This window comes from Ursus maritimus, unplaced genomic scaffold (assembly GCF_017311325.1).
Source record: "Ursus maritimus isolate PB19 unplaced genomic scaffold, ASM1731132v1 scaffold_17, whole genome shotgun sequence".
In the NCBI taxonomy this organism is placed as follows: domain Eukaryota; kingdom Metazoa; phylum Chordata; class Mammalia; order Carnivora; family Ursidae; genus Ursus; species Ursus maritimus.
In genome coordinates, this window is record NW_024424119.1 from 16000681 (window position 1) to 16024552 (window position 23872).

General features: G+C 36.9%; 1 non-coding gene across 1 annotated transcript; it reads right to left on the reverse strand.

Moving 5' to 3' along the window:
* Positions 1-690: 690 nt before the first annotated feature.
* On the reverse strand, positions 691-797 carry LOC121103167. Its single transcript, XR_005835325.1, has one exon. It is a non-coding gene; the product is annotated as a U6 spliceosomal RNA (small nuclear RNA).
* Between the last annotated feature and the right edge of the window lie 23075 nt (positions 798-23872).

Below are 23872 nucleotides of genomic sequence, written 5' to 3' on the forward strand. Positions count from 1 at the left end.
TTGTTAATACAAACAAAAATATGTACAAATAGATACTGAAGATAAAGAAACATGGAGATCAAACTCGGATCTGCTATTTTTGCTTAATAGTGTGTTATGAACCTATTCTTAAGTTAGTCCATAAGGATCTGTGTTCTTTTTTTTTATTAAATCTTTTTTGTTGAGATTTATTTATTTATTTGAGAGAGTGTGTGTGTGAGCAGGGGGAGGGGCAGAGGAAGAAGGAGAGGGAGAGAAGCACACTACCTACTGAGCATGGAGCCTGATGTGGGGCTTGATCCCAGGACCCTGAGTTCATGACCTGAGCTGAAATCAAGAGTTGGTTGCTTAACTGACTGAGCCACTCAGGCGCCCCTATGTTGTTGTTTTAATAGTTTATTAGTGTTTCACAGTATTAGTGTATCTTGATTTGGGCAACTGCTTTCCTATATATGGGCATTCTAGTTGTTTATGGAGAGTGTTATTAGCAACCTTTTATTTATTTATTAAGTTTTTTTTTTTTAATCTTATTTATTTATTTGAGAGAGAGAGACAGAGCATGAGCTGGGGGTGAAGGGCAGAAGGAGATAGACAGACAGACTCCCTGCTGAGCAGGAGGGGCTCAATCCCAGGACCCTGAGATCATGACCTGACCTGAAGGCAGATGCTTAACTGACTGAGCCACCCAGGAGCCCCTATTTATTTACTTATTTAAATATGGAACACTTCATGAATTTGCATGTCATCCTTGCGCACAGGCCATGCTAATCTTCTCTGTATTGTTCCAATTTTAGTATATGTGCTGCTGAAATGAGCACTATTAGCAATCTTTTAGATGTATTTTTGGGTAAGACTTTGAGAGTATTTTGGGTAAGACTTTGAGAGTATTAGACATTGCTGATTTTTCTTTTTCTTTCTTTTTTCCCCCTGTTGGTTAGAATCCCAGAAATGAAAATACTCATTCAGGGAGTATGCATATTGGAAAAAGTAATATTGCTCTTAGAATTTCCAAAATATTATCAAATGCACACTTTCGCCAATAATAAATGAGAGCGCCAGTTTCTCTAGGTTTTCATTAACACTGATTGTTATCAAACTCTTACTTTGTCATCCAATAGGGAGAATAGTGTCTTCTTTTAATTTTCATTTTCCTGCTTACCAGTTGAGGTCCTATATTTTCATTGTTTACTGATCATTTGCATTTCCTCTTTTGTGGTTTGCCTACTCTAATCTTTGACCCATTTTAGATTGCCTTTTTCTTATTGACCTGAAATAACTCTTTATATGTTTAATAATAATAAGCACTGAGTGCTTACTATCTAAATTGACTCTGACTTAAAGTACTTTTTACGTACTAACACATCTAATTAATTCACACAATGACCCTATGGGCTAGACACTTTTATAGTAAGTAAATAGAGGCAGAGAAAGGTTAAAAACTGTGTCCAACGTCACACCACTGGTAAGTGGCAGAGCTGACATTCAAATGAAGACCACTGGTATATAAAGTCATGTCTAACCCTTTTACTATGGGCTGCTCAGCAGAAAGGATAGATCAGTGTGTGCTGAGCACAGAGTTAATGCCACCGGTGCATTCATAGGAACTTGTGGCAAGCGTTTTTCAGAGCACATTGGAAGACAAGTATTTGTGTCCAAAGTTGCATAAAAATATTTCTCTTTAATAAAAAATAAAACTATCATTTCAAAGTAGATTCTTGATGGTGTGTGTTGTTGAAAGTGAACTTTGTGGGCTGCCTGGGTGGCTCAGTTGGTTAAGCGGCCGACTCTTGATTTTGGCTCATGTCATGATCTCAGAGTCCTGGGATGGAGCCCTGTGATGGGCTCTGTGCTCAGCCAGGAGTCTGCTGGCCATTCTCTCCCTCTCCCTCTGCCCCTCCCATCACTTGTGTACTGTCTCTCTAAATAAATAAATAATAAATAAACAAAATCTTAAAAAAAAAGAAAGTGAACTTTGGGGGATGCTGAGAAAACTGATGAAGCAGAAACTGAACAATGAAAGCAAAGGGGCAGAGGAGAAGTTTTCTTAGACACACTAGGCATTGAAGGCCATAAATTCTTTAATGAAGTGAGATTAAAAAATAATATAGGGGCGCCTGGGTGGCACAGTGGTTAAGCGTCTGCCTTCGGCTCAGGGTGTGATCCCGGCGATCTGGGATCGAGCCCCACATCAGGCTCTTCTGCTATGAGCCTGCTTCTTCCTCTCCCACTCCCCCTGCTTGTGTTCCCTCTCTCACTGGCTGTCTCTATCTCTGTCGAATAAATAAATAAAATCTTAAAAAAAAAATGTAAGAACTACCTTGTTATTTGTAGTTTGTTTAAGTAAATTGTTTGTATGTAGTTTTCATTATATTAGCTACTCTTAATTAATCCCTTTGTGGCCTTTATAAAGTTCAGTTAAAGAAGACTAACAGCTCTTCTCCATCAAGGATTGTTATTGAATGGATAGATTTATAACTATTATGATGTTTATTTTCAGGTGAGTCAGAAATATGACACATATTTTTTATTACCTCCATTTAGTTTCATCTTTGGAGTCCTCATATTGCCTGATTGCAACAATAAAAGTCTTAATCAATTAAAGATAAACCCAGGCATCTCTGTTTTAAACTCATTTAATTCAGGATTTTCCTTTCTAACTTCTCTCCTTTTCTAAGAATTGATCTAAGTTCTAGGGGCTTTGGAGCATGGGGGTTGAGAAAGAGATCTGGTTCAGGGTCATTTTTCTTCTAAGTGGGTATGTAGAAGACACTGCAACCCTATCTGGTCCTCGGACATGGCCATACCATTTCACTGGAATCTTCTGGAGCATCTGTTATGGGTTAAAGGATTTTTTTAAAAAAAGAGATATGTTGAAGTTCTAACCCCTAGTAACCCAGAGTGTGACCTTATTTAGAAGTAAGGTGCAGCTGTAGGTAGTTAGGATGGGTCATTCGGAAGTAGGGTGGACCCCTGATTCGGTATGACTGGTGTCTTCTCAAAGGCAGACAATGTGAAGAAAGGAGAGAAGGCTGTGTCAATGCAGGCAAAGATTGGAGTTATGCAGCTGTAAGCCAAGGAATGCCAAGGATTGCTGATGACACCAGAAGCTGAGAGAAAGGCATGGAACAAATTCTCCCCTAGAGTCTTCAATAGCCCTGTGACGCCTTGATCTTGGATTTCAAGTCTCCAGAAATTTGAAAGAATAAATTTCTGTTGTCTTAAGCCACTAGGATTGTAGAACGTTGTTACGTCAGCTTTAGGAAATTAATACAGCTTCCAAACTCTTTCTATTTTTGTGGTGTCTTCTTAGCCTGTTGGTCCATGTTCATTGAGAGCTATATCCACTTGACTCTGGGTAACTTGGGAAAATGTTTGTCTGCTTCCAGTGTCTTATCAAACTGACCATCTGCTAGAGCACTTCATAGAGCTTTTCTGCACACCTTCAAGGCCAGAGTGTCATGGACACTCTCTGTAGTACTTGTCAGCTTCCAGGGCAACGAAACAGAAAACGAGGCTTAAGTACCCTTTATTCATAAATCTCAAAACTCTTCTGGGCAGGGGAAGGGCGGGTGGTGGTATTGTAATTCTCTTATGCCTTGGAGCTCATCGAGGGGTGCAGACATGGGGCAAGATCTCCTGCATGAATCTCACAGCAGTGTGTCCTCATATTTCTCTTGTTTCAAAGCCTTCCCCATTCCTACTTACCATTTCTACCTAACTGCTACAATCCTACCCTCTGGGATTTTTATGAGCCTTTTATTTAGTGTGGGTAAACAGAAGATAATTTCCTCCACAATTTGGATCTATAAGAATTCACCCTTGAATTTTCTATTTGATATCTGGTAGGTGTAAAAGTCTAGAATTTGCCATCCTTGTTCTCTCTTCTTTTATGGTCCTTTATGACAGACCCTCCATGGACAGTGGAGACTCCAGTCTTGTGGTTTAAATGGGAGAGTCATCACTGAAGGAAAAGTCCAGGTATATAAGGCCTGGAAGTGTAAAACTCCTAGAAGAAAACATACAGGAAAAGCTTCTTGACAATTTCTTGGAAATGACATCAAAAGGCGCAGGCAACAAAAACAAAAATAAACAAGTGGGACTAAATCAAAGTTAAAAACTTCTGTACAACAAAAGAAATAATTAACAGAGGGAAAAGTCAGCCTATGGAGTGGGAGAAAATATTTGCAAACCATATATCTGATAAGGTGTTAGTATCCAAAATGTATAAGGAACATCTATCACTCTGTTGTAAACAAAACAAACCCCCAAACCAAAACTGTAACTCGATTAAAAAATGGGCTAAGGATTTAAATAGACATTTCCCCAAAGAATATGTACAAATGAACAACATTATATGAAAAAATCTCAACATCATTAACCATCAGGGAAATGCAAATTAAAACTACAATGAGATATCAGACCTGTCAGGGTGGTTATTATAAAAACAAAAAGACAACAAGTATTGACAAGCATGAGGAGAAGTTGGAACACTTTTGCACTGTTGGTGGGAATGTAAATTGGTACCGCCGCTATTCAAAACAGTGTGGAGTTTCCTCAAAAATTAAAAATAGAACTACAATATGATCTATCAATCCTACTCCTGGGTATTTATCCAAAAGACTTGAAATCAGGATCTTGAAGCAATATTAGTACTCCCATGTTCATTGCAGCACTATTCACAATAGCCAAGATGTGGAAATAACCTAAATGTCCTTCAGAAAATGAAAGGATAAAGGAAATGTAGTGTATACATATGATGGTGTGTTATTCACCCTTAAAAAAGAAACAAAATTCTTTTTTTTTTTTTATAATGATTTTTTATTATATTATGTTAGTCACCATACAGTACATCCCCGGTTTTCGATGTAAGGCTCGATGATTCATTAGTTGTGTATAACACCCAGTGCACCATGCAATATGTGCCCTCCTTACTACCCATCACCGGTCTATCCCATTCCCCCACCCCCCTCCCCTCTGTAGCCCTCAGTTTGAGAAACAAAATTCTGCAATTTGTGATAGTATGGATCGAAAAAGCTAGTTATAGAAAGACACACTTCATGATTTCACATGTATGAGGCATCTAAGATAGTACAATTCATAGAAGCAAAGAATGGAATGTTGGTTGTCAGGGGAGGGGGTAAGGGAGAAATGGGGAATTACTAATCCACGGGCATAAAGTTTCAGTTAAGGAAGATGCATAAACTCTAGAGATCTGCTATACAACACTGTACTGATAGTCAAGGGGATTGTTAAGGGAGTAGATCTCTTGTTGAGAGTTGACCACAATAAAATAAAATAAAAAATAAAAAAAGGATGAATAAAAAAAAATAAGTGAGAAACTCATCTACTAACATTTCACAGTATAATTCTGACTCACATAACTAAGGTGGACTCATAAGTCTTAGTTGAAAATTGGAGTCAAATTCTAAAGCTGAGAGGCACCTGGGTGGCTCAGTCGGTTCAGCAACTGACTCTCAATTTTGGCTCAGGTCATGGGATCAAGCCCCATGTTGGGCTTCACACTCAATGCGGATTCTGCTTGGGATTCTCTCTCCCTCTGCCCCTCCCCCCACTAATGCTTTCTATCTCTCTCCAAACTAAATTAAATCTTAAAAAAAATTTCTAAAGCAGAGCATGGGCACAGATACTCAATCTGCATCTCTTATAGTTACCTTTTAAGGATTATACCTATCTACTTGGGGTCCTATTTAATGAGGTTAAGAGGTGGGAGTTTATGCCAGACACTGACTACAACTTAATGCTTAAATACCAATTTACACACTATAGTGCTAATGTTTTCATGAGTCTTGTTTCCTTGTCATCAAATATGTGTTTCTTCCTAGCATTGCTGAGAGCTTTTGCACATTTGCTGTATCATTCTGGGATCTTCCTGCTGTAACATGCCTATTCTTTTAGTTTAGTTTTTCTTGACTTCTCTATACCGAATTGTATTTACCCTCAGTATGACTGGGGAATCATTGGGACCTGGTATTAGTAAACACAGTAACCTTAAGAGAGTGATATGTGCTGAATATAGTTAATCTGGATGACATAAAACTAAATATTTTAATGACAGATCAATGATTACACATCTGCTGTGTCTTCAGCACAGAAATGTGTGGCACAGAGAAGGGATACAAGAGAAGTATAAAGCATCATATATACCGACATGGAGTTTCCATCTGGGTAGATGGAAATAGGACTAGAGAATACAGCAGAATAAAATCACCAAGTACAAGCTATGGGATGCAGATTATTATATAATAAGACGGTATCTAATATAGTTCCAATAAGGCAGTGCTCAAAGGTGAGATAACACTTTAAGAAGGATAGAATTAATCTGGCCTGGACTCACCTCCAGCTGAATGGTTACTTGAGTTGAATCTTGAATCTGGCCAGAACATGTCCAGAGAGAGAGTTTTTCTGGGCAAGTGGTGAGCTGTTTCCCAAACTTGGAGACGTGGCACCAAGAAGAGAAAATCCTATGTAGAGAAAATCCTTTGGAGGCATGTGAATAGTAGGAACCTTTCATTCAGATAGACTCCTAGATGCAAATGTCCCAGGTTTATTTTCACTTGGACCTCAATCTCACTGATGTCAATGAATTAATTCAACTGCCCTTGCTAAGGATAAGTCTATAGATCTTATTGAATGACTAGGATGTCTGTTTACTTTTTGCTACCCTAGTGGTTTCTCCTTGTGCAGTCTTGCCACTCAAAAAAAAGAAAGTATCTCCCCAGGATACTAGGAAGACTTACCTTTGGTTTCAGCCTTGTATGGACAGGTAGAAACATGGACAGTCTGACCTAAGAGATCTGGAGATTCTAACCCATCAAAGTACAATGTACTAGTGCGTAGTCAATTATTTTTTAAAATTTGTTTCTGCTAATGGTTCTGTTCTGTTCTATATTTCATTTTTTACTTTACTCATTGTGATGTCATCTAAATGTCCATATTTTTATATAGTCTTTGTGAGGACTATTTTCCACTTTCCATCAGAATTGCCAAACCATTTGCCTATTTTAGTTATTTGAATAATTTCTGTGATTTTTTTTCTAACACAGATTATCAACATTTAATGATAACTTTTTGCTTTTCTTGAATTCTTTCCTTACTATAAAGTTCCTGGAGTAAGATTACGGAGTTAAAATGAAAAGAGTTGTTGTTTTCCAGAATGACTGTAAAAATTTACAATGCTGCTAGCCATATATGAGTGTGTTGGCAGAGCTTATTGCCTTTTCTAAAGATGGCTATAAGGACTTCTCCACCCTACATAATCTTTTCCAATAAGACCTTGACATGGTGCCTCTCCCCCAACTCCTTGAATCTAGGTGGGCTTGTGACTTGCTTGTAACCAATAGAAGTAACATTGCATGATTCCTGAGGTAGGTAAAGAAAGGCAATGTAGCTTCCACTTTGTGTTCTGGAGTACTCACGTTTGGCACCATGACCTGTTACATAAGAAATCTGGGTATCTTAAGACCACATGTCACAGCACACACGCCAAGCCACCTGGAAAGGCCGCAAATAGTAGATACTCTGGAGGGTAGTCCTAGATTTCCAGTCTCCAAGAGAGATGCCAGACAGGTATGAACAAGAGTTCAGATGATTTTAGTCCCCAATTATGCAGTCATCTCTGGCCCTATGTCTTCTTTATTGAGTCCTCAGTTAAGGTAGAGCAGTGACAAGCTATCCCTGTTGAGCTGTTTCCAAATTTGCAGACCCTAACCTGTGAGTAAAATAAAATAATTCATGTTGCTAAATTTGGGGATAATTTGTTATACAGCTATATCAATTGGAAAATAAATTTAGCAACAATCTTGCCAGCTTTATGTGTTCTCATTAACATCTTTAGCCAAAAGTTTTGTTTTTCATTATTTCTTTAATTTAGTATTTTCTTTTACAAATGAGAATGTGTATATTCCCACATAGTTTAATATTGGTGCATTGCAGCAGTTTTAGATATATTTTTGCTCATATATTTCTTGAAGTCTTAATACTTCATATTTTGCATATATTTGAATATACTCCCTATAAAGTATTGATAACCATATTAGATATAAATATGTTTTCTCAATCAAATGTTATTCCTTTAATTTTAGCTCCTTATGTTGTCAGTCTTTCCTTTGTGATGATTTCTATAGCCTGAAAACTAAAAATTATTTCTCTAAAGATTTGATAAACATTAAGTTTGATTCCTGATGATTTTTATGTTCAGTGTTGATATTTTGCTTGATTCAGTATGTGGATATTTCACATTTATTCCCTCAATATTTAAGTAAATATTCCTTGTCACCTTACTCTTTGGAGATTTCTTTATCATAGTTTGATGTTATTTTTGGGGTGGATCCTGCTGAGCTACTCATTCTGTTCCACTAACCGTATTTTTCTTCTTGGGGTAGCATCATACTATTTCAGTCATTGCTGCTTTCTTGAAGGTTTATACTTCCCTCACGGTCTCTTTGTTTGAATTTTTTTTTTCAATTTTCTTCTTGTTTACTTCCAAATGAATTTCAAAATCCATTCTTTTTAAAAGCAAAATACCACCTATTATAGATATAATGTAAACCAATCAAAAATCTGAACTTCCTTCAAATATTAAAACACAAAGATACAAATACATTTAAATGTAACAAAACAACTACATTATAGTGTTTGACCCACATTTTATCTAAAATTATGATAAAAAGAGGAGGAAAAAGGAGTGAAGGAAGGAAAGCATTCCAGGAAGAAGGAACAGAATGTTAAAATTTGGGGTGGCAAGGGAAAGTATGGCGCATTGGTGGAACTGAAGTAGTCCAGGGTGATAGAAGCACCGGGGGGCTTACGGTGGTGGGAGGTGGGAGAAGGGAAAGAGAGCAGCAGGTGTCAGATCACTGAAGTCCTTTTAGTTATGTTAAGAAGTTTTCCAGAGAAAAATACAGAGGGAAGAAAGTACAGGGACTGAGAAGGTTGACTGTAAAAGTGCAAAGAGAACTAGGGAAATAGCCAGAATATGACATGTTTCTCTATTTGTCTGCTTGTTTCTAAATACAGAAGGAATTTGGGGTGCTTGCGTGGTGCAGTCGGTTAAGCCTCTGACTCTTGGTTTTGGCTCAGGTCATGATCTCAGGGTCGTGAGATTGAACCCTGCATCAGACTCTGGACTCTCAGCTCTGGACTCCAGACTCCCAGCTCAGTGCAGATGTCTGAGACACTCTCTCCTTCTGTCCCTCCCTCCCTCCATGCTCGCTCTCTTTCTCTCTCTCTAAAATAAATAGATAAATCTTAAAGAGATAAATACAGGAGGAATTTGGGCCAGTTTGAATGCTGAAGGTGGCCATAAAAAGGGAAAGGTTGGGGATTTTGAGGCACTAATATTAGAGAACTGAGTTCTAGTTTCTTGAATTATTAGAAAATGAAGTCAGTGTGATGAGCACTGGATGTTGTATGTAAATGATGACTAAATTCTACACCTCAAACTAATATTACACTGTATGTTAACTAACTGGAATTTAAATAAAAACTTGAGAGGAAAAAAAAAAGAAAATGAAGTCAGTGTAGCTGAACAGGACAAAATTTGATTAGTTTAAGCTATTACTTTTTAGGTTTTAAAAAAGACAACTTACATTGAGTCAGAAGAAGTCAAAGCATTAAGATGAATAAATATGTGATTCCTCCCTGTTTTTTGAAATGTCCAATTAAGAATAATTTAATCTAAAATGGACCCAATTAGGAGTAAAAATGTTTAGATTAAAAGGAAATATTTTGAAAGTATATTGTGGAGGTAAACACTACATTTAAAATATGCATCCTTGCACTTGACATATTTATTCATTTTCTTCAGAATGTAAATGCTTTAACAAATGTTGCAAATGTAGAGAAATAAATTAACTTCACATCAAAGAGCAAACATTTTACAAATGGCAACAAGAGACTAGTTGTATTTAAGATGTCTGATATTGCTTTATGTCTGTATTAATAATAAAATATTCTTATGCACTGTTTCTCCTCATGGAAAACCCTGCTGTCCTTATTCATATACAAGTAAAGCTGAATTGGGATCTGGATGCCTTTGTGTCTCCCAGAAGCTTTTTCTGGAACAGATTTGATGAGAAAATTTATACTTTCTAACCACCTTTTTATACAGATCTGCTCTTCACTACCTTTACCCCTGGAGTCCTGGATATTTTGGTGGTTTTGACAGAGTAGATCAGACACACATGTTTGCTCCAGAGTGTTTAAACATACATTATTGATTCTATCGTTTGAAGGTAAAAATGCTTTCTGAAGAAACTTGGAAAACAAGTCTTAATCGATTGAATTTAAAGACCAATAGAAGTCCCCAGATATGGTTTCCACAGCAACAATTTGAATGTTGAATATTTCTTTGCATATAACAGGTAATTAATGGCTTCATTGATTTAACAAAAAATTTTGGCAACTATTATATGCTAGGTGGCTGAGAAGCAAAAAGAACTAGGCCAAACTATGTCTTGATTCCCTTCCTTTCCCACCCTGCTGCCACGAGAGAGTGCACGGTCTACTCAGGGTGCCTGGCAAATGAACTTTTAAGAATAGTGTGATATGTGCCATAATAAATGTGGGAAGAATGTACTTTAAAAGCACGGAAAGAAGAAACTGAATTTGTCTGTTGGGAATGGATGCAGACAAGAGGGATTTTATCACCTATTAAAAGCAGCAGAGAAAAGGCATTTGAGTTTTATCTTCAAGAATGAGAGTGATTTATAGGATAGATTGAGGGCTTGGCAGGGTGGGAGGATGGGATGGGAGAAAGCATATCCTGTTCAGAGGAAATAACACGTGTCTAAGCTAAGGAGCTGTGTTAGAACATTGTGGTTTTGGAGTGCTGTTGTGGTTTTCTGGGTAGTATGAGAGAAGCGCAAGGTGTGTTGAGGGAGTGGCAAGTTTTTCTGCGGAAAGAGTAGGCAGAGGTATGAGTGAACACTTTCATGACATCATAAGGAGTTTGAATTACACTGTTGTCAGTGGGGAGTGTTGAATAATTGATGATGTACGTCAGACATAAACGTTAGTGTCAGGAAAATCACAGCAAGGAATCGCAGGACTTGTATGATACCAGGTGATCATTGTTTCTCTCTACTTTTAAGAAAAGCAGTGGTCAAATAAGGCGGTGACTGCTTCTTTCATGTCAAACACCCTGGAGGAGGCCCCTCTGTAACTTGTGGAAATTCCTAGTCGACCACCGTGACACAACCCCACAAGCTAAATCTCACAGTTTGTGATTAAATCCATCCCTCTTGCTGTATCCTCTTGGAGATGAAGACTTTTCAGCAGCTTTTAAATCACTTGAAGGCAATTTTAAAGTTATCGCTTGGACTTTACACTCCAGACTAAATAGCTCTATCTCACGTTTTTAAAAAAATCTCATGACTTCTGTGTAACAACTCTTGAAGCCATTTTAGTTGTTGGTTTTTGGATCTTTTCCAGTTTCTTGACATCTTCCTTATGTGTGGGTAAAATAAAAAGGCAAGATAGTGTTTTAAGGAGATTCTGTGAGATGTTAAACCAGCATAAAGGATTATTCTCAGCCATTTTATGTTATATTGCTATTAGGATATGCCTAACATCATGTTAGGAGTTTTTAAAGGCAACTCTGCATTAGTGGAAGGTAGAATTATTTTTTGATGTTTTGATGATCCATTTTCCTTTTCTATTTATGCAGTTAAAATATTCATATATATATATATTTTTTAATATATTTTAATTTTTAAAAACAGGCTCCACACCAGACATGGAGTTCAAACTCACGGCCCTGAGATTGAGAGTCGCATGCTCTACCAACCGAGCCAGCCAGGAACCCCCTATGCAGCTAAAATATTTTTAGAGCAATCCTGATAATTTTTTTCTTGTGCTTGATGGGTGATTTCTCTAGTAGTCTTCCAACTATTATTTTTTTCAACTTTATGGAGTTATAATTAACAGATAAAATTGTAAGATATTTAAAGTATACAGCATGATTTGATGTATGCATACATTGTGAAAGAATTCACTTCACAACTTAAACTCCATTCTTATCTCAAGCAACAGGATGTAATGGAAAGAAGACAGGTTGGGGAGATTTGGGTTCAAACCCATATCTTTGTAAGATGCATTGGAAGTGAACAAGTTGGCTAAAAAATCATCCCAGAATAATTATGCAACATTCTTAAAAGTGTCCTCATTTGGATGATAACCTGCATAGTCATCTTGGGCTCTGTCAATTACTAGTTCTCTCTGATTCTCAGCTTCCTCATTGGTTAAAGGGGGAAAGAATATCTAGCTAATAGATTTGTTTGGAAATGTAAACATTAAAAAAAGCTGAATTTTTGGGGTGCCTGGGTGGCGCAGTCGTTAAGCGTCTGCCTTCGGCTCAGGGCGTGATCCCAGAGTCCTGGGATCGAGCCCCGCATCAGGCTCCTCTGCTGGAAGCCTGCTTCTTTCTCTCCCACTCCCCCTGCTTGTGTTCCCTCTCTTGCTGGCTGTCTCTGTCAAGTAAATAAATAAAATCTTAAAAAAAAAAAAGCTGCATTTTCAAAAAAAAGAGCTACATTTTCTAGCACAAAGCCTGATACATAGTAAATACTTTAATTAGGTCCCTTCCTCTTTCTCTCTCCCCCTTTTCTAAAAACTATTAACTTTTCAGAACAAATGGACTCTGTATCCTTAAATTATCTAAATATCTGAGATAAAGGCATATTTGTCTAAATACCATGCTTGTGAAGTTCACCCTTATAGATGTCAGTAGGAAATTTAATGAGCATCGTTGCTATATCCACAACCCAAGTCATTAGTAATGACATTGCAGTAAATACTTGCATATACAATGGCTTGAGTTGTCCTTCAGCTTGATATACAACCAATAAGAATGACTCCATATTCAATCCAGCCCCCAGTTTTCAGGTTGAATTCCATTAAAATAGAATGTCACCACGTGCATTCTGAGCAACACTATTCCTTGTGGGTAGTTAGTTGATAGATATTATGGATGGGGAGAGATGTAGTCAAATAAACTATGGAAATGGGAAATGCTGGAATAAACTAAGTTAAAGAGGTTTCCACCTTGCAGGATTTCCCAGAATCTTTTGTGTACTCATCTATGCTGGGAGTCTGAAAGAGTGTAATGTAATATGCAGCATTTGCAAATTAACTAAGCGAACTTGGATCTCTTTTTCCAAGGAACTCTTCAAGAACTAATAGAAGAAGACACTTGGAAAATACCAAGTGACTGGTAGCTCAATTTATCACAACATTTTCCAGTTTTGCAGAATGTTTATTCATTTATTCATTCATTCAGCAAACATGTATTTGTCCCAAATTATTTATTGATTGAGTGCTTTGTCTCTAAGTAGTACTTCAAACCAGGTTATTTAACACACAATTATAGTTTAATATTTGGAAAATAATTGAGGTAGTAATTTAAAAATATAGATATCGAAAACATATATTAAATTCTGTGAATATATCTTTCACTCTTATTTGATGGTAAGAATTCAGTATTCTACCAGTGGTCTCCAAACTTTTTTGATTGTGCTCTCAGTTCTTTACATATCAAATATGCTTATTTATTTATAAATTAAATGCATGTGTTAATGGGTTAATATGTCATATAAATTATGCACAGAATTCAGATGTTTTAAAAGGCTGAAATGAAAAATAAATAAAAATAGAAATTCTAGTATTTTCTTCCTGTACTTCAATGGGTCATATTGCCAGCCTTTGGGCTGTGTACCCCTCTGTTGGTTTGGTTTCATTGTTTTGTTTGTTTGGTTTCGTTATGCCCCTCTCATTGTAGACTACTTGGTGAAGGAGCAGAGAAGGAAGCAGATCTAAACATGCTACAGGCAGAGGAACTATTCTTTTTCATCCGTTATATTTGTCATGATTTATTAAAGAGTAAATTTAGGTTCAACACTATTGTAAGTGGTTCATAAAAAGGGGGGTAAAGAAACAAACTTTTTTTTTTTTTTCTCTCCATAAGCTTACTCTGATTGAAGGGAATGCACAATAACAGAGCAATATCAGCTTAGAAGGTGGAATCCTTGGATCAATTCTGTTAAGATTACCAAGTATTTGTAGAACATGTATCCTATGCTAAGTGCTAGGGAGCCGGGATACAGAAGGGAGTCATAGCCCTCATCCTGGAGGAGTTTTATGCACCAAAGAGATGCCCAGTTTAACACTGTTTTCTTTTCTTTTCTTTTTTTTTTTTTTCCATGGGATCAATTCCTTTATTTCTTTTTTTTTAAATTTTTTTTATTATATTATGTTAGTCACCATACAGTACATCCCTGGTTTCTGATGTAAAGTTCGATGATTCAGTAGTTGCGTATAACACCCAGTGCACCATGCAGTATGTGCCCTCCTTACTATCCATCACCAGTCTATCCCATTCCCCCACCCCCTCCCCTCTGAAGCCCTCAGTTTGTTTCTCAGAGTCCATAGTCTCTCATGCTTCATTCCCCCTTCTGATTACCCCCCCTTTCTTTATCCCTTTCTTCCCCTACTGATCTTCCTAGTTCCTATGTTCCATAGATGAGAGAAACCATATGATAATTATCTTTCTCTGCTTGACTTATTTCACTTAGCATTATCTCCTCCAGTGCCGTCCATGTTGCAGCAAATCTTGAGAATTCGTTCTTTCTGATAGCTGAATAATATTCCATTGTATATAATATGGACCACAACTTCTTAATCCAGTCATCTGTTGAAGGGTATCTTGGCTCCTTCCACGATTTAACTATTGTGGACAGAGCTGCTATGAACATTGGGGTGCATATGGCCCTTCTCTTCACTACGTCTGTATCTTTGGGGTAAACACCCAGTAGTGCAATGGCTGGGTCATAGGGTAGCTCAATTTTTAACTTTTTAAGGGACCTCCACACTGTTTTCCAGGGTGGCTGTACCAACTTGCATTCCCACCAACAATGTAGGAGGGACCCCCTTTCTCCACATCCTCTCCAACAATTGTTGTTTCTTGCCTTGCCAATTTTTGCCATTCTAACTGACGTAAGGTGGTATCTCCATGTGGTTTTGATTTGAATTTCCCTGATGGCTAATGATTTTGAACATTTTTTTCATGTGTTTTCTGAATAAAATGGAAGGTTACCCTGGAAAACTACTTCTTAATATTATGAATATTATGTTTTGAGTAGGACTTCTTTCTCTCAAAAGATTATGGAAAAAGGGATCATCTTGCTAGAAAGAAACCTATAAATGTCTTATTGTTCATGATTCTTACTTGAGGCTTGTTCTCGTGAATTCTACCTGTTTCTAAGCACTCCTCTTTTTTTTTTTTTAACCCTATTTTAGTATGTAAGACTTCTGCTATATTTAAGATGCTGCTACTAGTCATTGCTGTGCAATTTTTCCTCTTCACCTGCTCTTTGGTCTCAGTGAATGAACCATTCAAACATGTTTCCTTATTAACTGCTGCCATATTGTTCACTCATCAGTAGTCTCCCATTTCATCCTTTGTGATGAACAGCCCAGTATATTATTACTTCAGATACATTTTATTTCACCAAGACTCTAAATTCTAGCAGATGTCCACTTACATTTCAATCACATATAGTCTTCATTAGAATTACTTAAATGCATGTGACTTTAGAATTTTTCAAAATGTATTTGATCTTTGTTTTATCATGCACTCATATTTGTACACATATGAAAGCTTAGCTATTTGATGGATGGGTGTGACCTGTAGAAGTATTTCTCAGGTTTCTAGTTTTATTTTTCTGAAACATTTCACTTCAAATAGAGTTTTAATTGTATTGGCTCTAAGTGAATGTAAACCAAGTTAGTATTGAACCAGCAGATGGAAAAATCTTTATCACTGAACAATGAAACAACTTGAATTCTTTTTTCCCCTTTTGCCATCTGGTATCTGTGCTCATATTTGAAACATTAACCATTCAGGAAAGAGTTGTTTTCTGTATCCAGTAGTCAGAAGCTTTCTCTGAAGACTGGTGCTTATCTTTTCAGAAAAAAAAATGCCACAAATACAAATGGAGCCCTGAACTAATATTTGACAGTCACATAAAAGCTTAAGAAAATGCAGAGTACAAAGTGAGTCTAAGAAGATGCCATTTTCAATTTATTTTCATAATCTAATTCTGCATTGCTTGTAAAGGTTAATCTAAATCCAGCAGAACAAAGCCGGCCACTGTTTACTTGTTGTAGGCACTGCTACATTATTCTAAACACAGCAAAATGAGCATCGCCCTCGTTCACAACCTAGTGCTACTTTTTTTCTGAATTGTAGCAGGTATTGTTTTCATGCAACTCTCAAATTATTGGTAGTCAAATAGTGTCTGTAATGGTAAAACGCTTCTGAGAAAATATCTAGAAAATAATTTTTATTATTCACTTTGAAAGAAACAACCCAATACATTTGCCTCCAGTTATTCTAGTAACCTTGCCAATCAACTTTCTCTGGATGCCCAGCGATATTCCCATCACCCACCTTTGTGGAGGATGAAAGCCAAAGGAACTCAAACGGTTTAGATATTATTTTAAATGTTCCCTAAGGAAATAATCTATGTGATGTAACAAACTTCAGCCCCTGAGTCAAGCATTACAGTGACCTGTTAGCAATGGTTTTAGATTTTTTTGGCATTTTCATTATGTATAAACTATTTGTCTATAAACAAAACATAAATGATGTGGTAGTTCTTTGTACTTGAAGTCAGATTCTTGGCCTAAGTCTTCATCTCTTGACATGTGGGGTACTTAATCTCACATTTCAGATTGGCTTATCTTTGAGTAGACCACAAAGACTATTTCCTTCTGTGGTTGTGTTTTCCATTTGGGGACCTACTGGCACTTTCTTGGTTTGTGGAGTGAACAGTTTCCAGAAGTTGACTCTGTATGGACAGCAAGGACATTCCTATAAATTACTCTTTACATTTAGAAGTAATTTTTTACTCACCAGTCTCTGATGGACAAGATTAAGAAGATTACAAATAGGTTGAAGTGTAGTGCTTTCTTGTATAAACTTGGACTTTATCCTTCTGCTTAATTTTACTCTGGTTTATTTGGCTTTAAGTAGATGCTTTAACACTCTCTCCTAATTGGCCTTTCAGATGTTGAAGAGCTTTTGGGTGCAGAGATGTGCTCAGCTTACTCGCGTAATAGGCAGAGGACTGAGAATGCTGTCAGGAGCTACGGGGGACACCTCCCAAGGAGCCTGAGTGACACTCCCTGTCCCTCAGGATGCTGTATTCTGTACACAACAGCTCTCATAATGGTGAGTCTGAAAAGTCTTCCTCCAGAGACAGTGCTTACTGCTTTTGTGTCCTGCCATGTCTATTACCTAAATCATCTCATTTATGTCACGTAGATTATTTCCTTAGGGAACAGTTAAAATAATATCTAAACTGTTTGTGTTCCTTTGGCTTTCATCCTCCACAAAGGTGGGTGCTGGGAATATTGCTGGGCATTCAGAGAAAGTTGATCGGCAAGGTTACTAGTATAACTGGAGGCAAGTGTATTGGGTTGTTTCTTTCATTTTCAGCATGTTCCATGCTGCCAACGAAGTTTTCTCTGCTCACTTCTCTCCTTCATGGCCTCTGCCTACTTAGTTCCTATCACTTTATGGATGCTTCTTTACCCTTTATGTGGATTTTCAACTTCCACCCTTACTGAGTTGCAGCTCTCTCCATGTCTTGCGTTCATCCCTGCCACAGAGAGGCTGTGATTGGATCGATGCGTTACCATGCAGTGAGGAGTGCCTCTGTGGCCCTGAGCTCTCATACTAGGCCATCTCAGGTCATTGGTCTTTATGTGTCTGAGTCAATAGGCACCTGGAGTTAGAAAAACAACAGAACCCCAAAACAGTACCAAAGACATTATTTACTTGTCACTTAAGTAACCAGATGTCAGGAATTTGGATTACTGTTCATCTCAGTCCTGGGGGGCAGCTATTATCCTTATTTCTGCTTTACAGATATGGAAACAAGACTCTGAGAAGTTAAGTGCTGATAGAGCAAGGACTCAAACTCAGCTCTAATTTCAAAAGCCATGATTTACCCACTGTAATATGGCAGAAGTGAGGGCACAGGGTCATGTTATTCAAAGCCCAGAGACTTTTGCAAATGGATGCCCTTCAAGGGTCCTCTAGGTGTGGGAGATGCCCTGAGACATCTTTTTAGGAGGGGCCTTTCCACCAATAGTCATCTTTCCACATGCATTATTTTCTGATAGCATGATGGAAATTAGCATATTTATCCTCTTAAACACAGTCTCTTGGTGGATTGCAGGTATGAAGCAAAACTCTATTGTTTAAACTTCAAAGTAATTGTGTAATGACAGAGATGGGACTGGGCATGGAATAATAGGACCTGGTTTTTGTACCCCAGCCCTGGAATTTGACCTTTAAATTTTGGACAAATCACTCAATCTCTTTATTCATCTTTAAAATTGGGTCGATTTTAATTTTAAAAGGACAGTTGCACACTTAATTTTTAAAAAAGATTAGATTACTTTGATAAAGGGCTTGGCCTTTGATAGGAATCAAATATATTAATGGCTTATTTCTTATTTCTCTGAAGAGAGACTATATCTTGCCACTTTAAAAAAAAGGAAAAAGAAGAAGAAAACCTCTTAATTGAAGTATAACACACACAGAAAAGTGCAGAAATAATAAGTGTTCAGCTGAATTAATTATCTCAAAATGAACTCACTTGTGAAACCACCTCCCTCCTCGAGAAATAGAACACTGCCAACCCCCCCTGACAAGAAGCTCTACTTATGTCCCTTTCCAACCACGAAACCTTCCCTTTTCCCCAGAAGTAACCACTATTTTGACTTCTAACACCATTTGTTGATTTTGCCTACTTCTTCTTTTTTTTTTTTTTTAGCTTTGTGTAAATGAAGTTACAGATAATGATTCTTTTGTGCCTGGTTTCTTTTGCTCAGTTAGTTTCCGAGCTTCATTGCTCTAATTGCATGTGGGGATAGTTTTACTCATTTTGATGGCTGTAGTGTGTTTCATTGTATAAAAGTATCACAGTTTATTTATTTCACAGCTGAGGGACATTTGGGTTGGTCCCAGTTTTCAGTAATCATGAATAATGTTACTATGAATGTTCTTGCCTCTGTCTTTTTGCTAATATGTATATATGTTGAATGGCGCATCACTTGGAAGATGTTTTTAACCTGAGTAGATGATACTAAGCAGGTATCCAAAATGGTTTTCCATTTCTGACAGTAGTGTGTGAATGTTGTTGCTCCTAAGAGTAGCCAACCCTTAGTATTTTCAGTTACTTGAATTGTGGTGAGTTTGTAGAATTATTTTACCTTTCTTTGACTGCTGATGTGATTTAGCCTCTGTTCCTATGTTTACTGGACATTTGGATATCCTCTTCTGTAGAATTCTTCTTCACAGTCTGTTGTCCATCTTTTCAATTGAATTTTAGCTTTTTCTTATTGATGGTTTATATTTTTTAATTTATTCCCTAAAGAGCCCTTTGTTGATTATATGTGTTACAGATATTTTCTCCCAGCTGTGGCTTTACTTTTCACTTTCCTAATAGTATCTTTTAAAGAAAAGAAGTTCTTAATTTTAATGTAGTCCAATTTACTAATTTTTTATTTGGTTAGTGCCCTTTGTCCTCTGAGAAATATTTCTTAATCTCAAGTCATCTAGAAGATATTCACTTGCATTATCTTCTGGAAGCTTTATTGTTTTTCATATGTATAATGACAATCCCACTGGAATGGATTTTGGCGTATACTGTGAAATAGGAGTTTATCTACTACATTTCTCCGTGCTTTTTCGATCCTATGTTCTCTAAACTTTATGGGAAATAAATCAACTTATGGCCTGAAGAGGATATGACTCTTTCTTTACACATTTGTGCTCCCTATGTGTCCTTTCACACAGCACCACATTTTCCCGTACTTACTCCCCATTTTTCTTGAGTATATTTGAGATGCGGGATGAGTTTCTTAAGTACGCTTTGAATACTCTAGCTTCTTAAGGAGATTAGGACAAGAACATTCTACGATATGCTCAAGGAACCCAAAGTAGTTAAAACAGGTACATAGAGTGATGTATTTGTGGAGATGCAGGTTACTATTTCTTTTCAGAATTCCTCCTACTATTCTCTGCTGTTCCTTCCCAAGCCCAGTATCACCCTCAGTACCTGGACTCAATCAGCAATGACGACTCTTCCATTTGATGGTTAGCAATATGAATGATGGAAGGAGGCTTTCCCATATTTTACAGCAGGACTTGATAGCATTATGAAAACACAATGATGCTTCTCAACTGTGTCGATGAGCATGGCTACATCAGTGCTCATTGGCATCTTTTGTTTTATGAAGAGCTTTTCCATGGCTAGATAAAACATAATTGCAACTAAGGTTATAATATTGGCAGATACTTCATTATAGAATAGGGATCCTTTAGATTTATTTTTGGTGCTGCTACTTTTTTTCCCAAGCCAAACATTGTTATGAGCTCAGACTTTTGGTTCAGCAATGAAAATGTGTAGAGAATGTACAAATGGCAGCTTACATTGAGGCCTTGCACCCATTTCTCACAAGTCATATTGTCATTTCTGCCATCTTTGTTGACCCTGGTATGGTGATTTCAATGCTAACATATTTGCGTTTCTCTGAACAGTGGCATTTAAAAAAAATTTTTTTAAGCTGTAGGTCAAAACGACAAATATGTTTTTTTTTTTCTTTTAAATTTTGCTTTCTAGAGCTGACGAAAAGGGAAGTGCTATCTAAGGAGCAAGGTGTGAGTGAATCTGCCAGAGGCTAGAGCCATCCATGATTTACATCCTTCCCTATCACTTTGTGAGAGCACTGTTTTCATGTCTCTGTGCAGTTTGCAGTTTTTGAAGGGCACGTTAATAAAGGTGCACTCTAAGGAAGATAGGGAAAGGTCAACTAGTGCTTCTTAACTAGTTTTAAAAAACTTCTGACTTCTACAGCTCTATAGGTATGTGCACAGATATAATTGTTAAGGGCTTACCCTACAACGTAGTCAAAAATAATGTGCTTTTTCTCTAGCGCTGGCCTTTTAAAATGTCAGTAACTTTGTTAATTCCAAACCAATTAGTTTCACACTTTTCAAAGCATAAACTCACACTAGTCATATGTATCTCTATATTGGGATACAATATATACACACACAATATATACAATATATTGGGATACACACACACACACACACACACACACCTGCACACATTTACATTACTTTCAGTTCTAGGTATGATGCCATTGTTTTCACTACTTTAACTTAATGTGTGCAAGATTAGTCAGTGTTAAATGCTGGTGGTAAAAAAAAAATTCTTAGATTCTAAGTAAAATATGTATGCTGATCAAAAGGTAAGCTGTGACTTACAAGTATTTTCACTTTGAATACTCGGAAAATACTATTTAGGATCTAAAAATTATGACCAGGCTGTTCTTAAAAATCCCCCAGTTCTGACTCTATGTGGCCATGCTCTGGGTGCGAATCTGTGATAGAATAAAGACAAAATCTCTGCTCTCAAGGTACTCACAAGCCAATATGCTACTCTTTCTCACTTTGTATAGATTCAAAATCATGAGGTTACTAAGGTAGAGAAGTAATTTTTATTCTTATCTGCCTCTGCTGAANNNCTCACTGGTTTGATTTATTTTTCTCCTTCTTAATTTCTCGGAGTTAGAACACCATTGTGTCCAGGAGTTTAAATATTTTCTGTTCTCATAATAAGAAAGTAGACCACCTTTATTGGGGTTGGGGGTAAAGTGCTCATAGGCAGTCACTCTACAAAAAGGATGCCAAGTGGAGGGTTCCTGCTTCTGTTAAAGTCTGTGTAATAATGGCTTCCTCTAGCCAGTGAACAGTACTAATCTTTGATACCATTGCATATCTGGTATGGCTTTTGATGTAGGGATATCAAATTAAACTTGTGCTTTATTTTGACATAGTGTGATTCTTCCTTCTTTCCTTCCTTCTCTTTCTTTCTTTCTTTCTTTCTTTCTCATTTTTTTTTTAAAGATTTTATTTATTTATTCGACAGAGATAGAGACAGCCAGCGAGAGAGGGAACACAAGCAGGGGGAGTGGGAGAGGAAGAAGCAGGCTCATAGCGGAGGAGCCTGATGTGGGGCTCGATCCCATAACGCTGGGATCACGCCCTGAGCCAAAGGCAGACGCTTAACCGCTGTGCCACCCAGGCGCCCCTTTTCTCATGTTTTTTGGTTTGTTTTTTGCCTAAGCAATGATCAAATGGATGGGGTGTTCATGTTAATCTTTCACGGGATCTGGAGATTTCAGTATACTAAGCCTGAACAACAGAAGAGTGTCCTTGATCATTATTATTAAAAACTCATGGATTACTATGTAAGGTCAAAGATGCCAATTCTTTACAAATTAATATATGGGCTTGATGTAATCCTCCTCCAAAATCTCAATATGATTATCTGAACCTTGACAAAATCACACTAAAATTCACCTAGAAGAAGGAAAAAACAAGAAACACTAAGAAAACATTGACAAACAAAAGTAATGGATAGAAGGCTTGTTCCATGAACTATTTAAAGGTAATTAATTCAATGGTTAAAATCTATAAGTCGATCTAATTTATGTATAGGTATTTGAAGTTTTAATAAACATGTATTTAGATATAATATTCAAATAAGTATCTATCTGTCCATCTACCTATCCACTACCTAAATCCTAATTCTAATAATCAAATTTATCTCTATCTGTTCTTCTATTTATACTTTATGTATATTTTGAAAATTTACCAAAATATATGCAGGGACCATATAAGACAATCTAAGGATTTTACTGAGTGGTATAAAACATTATTAAAGTATGTCCCTTTGTGGGAAAAGGCTTGTAGGACAATATAAATTTCTTTTATGCACCTTGTAGTGTATTGCTTAGCACCTAAGTATTCAATGAATGTTTCCTAAGTCAATGAATATAAAAAATTTTGTGGCATTTTGTAATCAGTTATTAAAAGCCTAGATCAGCATGAGATATAATCTAAATCAGTATTAATTTATAACAAGTAATTGTCAGTATAATTGGGGAAAACATTTTATCTTAGTTACCTGGTAAGATTATATTTAGAGGAGATAGGGAAGTATGGATGAGGAAAAACCTTGAAGTTTGCAGCATTATGTTGGTGAATGAATAGGAAAAAAAAATCTATGAGAAAATAGTAGCTTGGGAACACACAGGGATCATTTATGTTCAGACCCTGGATTTGATACTTTTATATATTCTCATTGTAGGGCAGTGTCAGCTAGGGATAATTTGGCATATCAGGCATTATGTTCAAAGCAATAGGAAATTGAAAAGAAATGCAGATTTCTAAGAGAGAGAGAAAAACCTATCTTGAGATTTAATGACTGTTCCCCCTGATATATGATTCATCAAAGTCCTTTCCAATATAATTACTCATGAATATGGGAAGTCAACTGCGATTTATTCCCAGGAATCAATTAGTGCTTTTCTTGCTAGATTGATCCTTAATGGGTTTCTGATCACTATGCCTGGATTTGGACCGGTGGTGCAGAGTGCATTCATTATTCATTCACGTATTCCTTCAATAAATATTTACGAAATGCCTACTAAGTGGCGAAGTAGTGCTAGGTGCTACTGATAAAACAGGAAACAAGACCTGGTTTCTGCTTACTCAAGAAGAGAGAATGGGAAGTATTGGGGAACACATTTTGGTGTGTTCAAAGAATGGTATAAGGGCTATAGGGTAGCTGGAGAAGTTGTGTGTAGATCAAAAACACGTGATACTACATAAAATACAAGTCATAATAAGGAGTTGAGACTGACTCCTAAGAAAAACATGGCGCCATTGGAGGTTTTTTAGCACTGGATGATTGTGGTCATATTTTCATTTTAGAAAGACCACTTATCTACA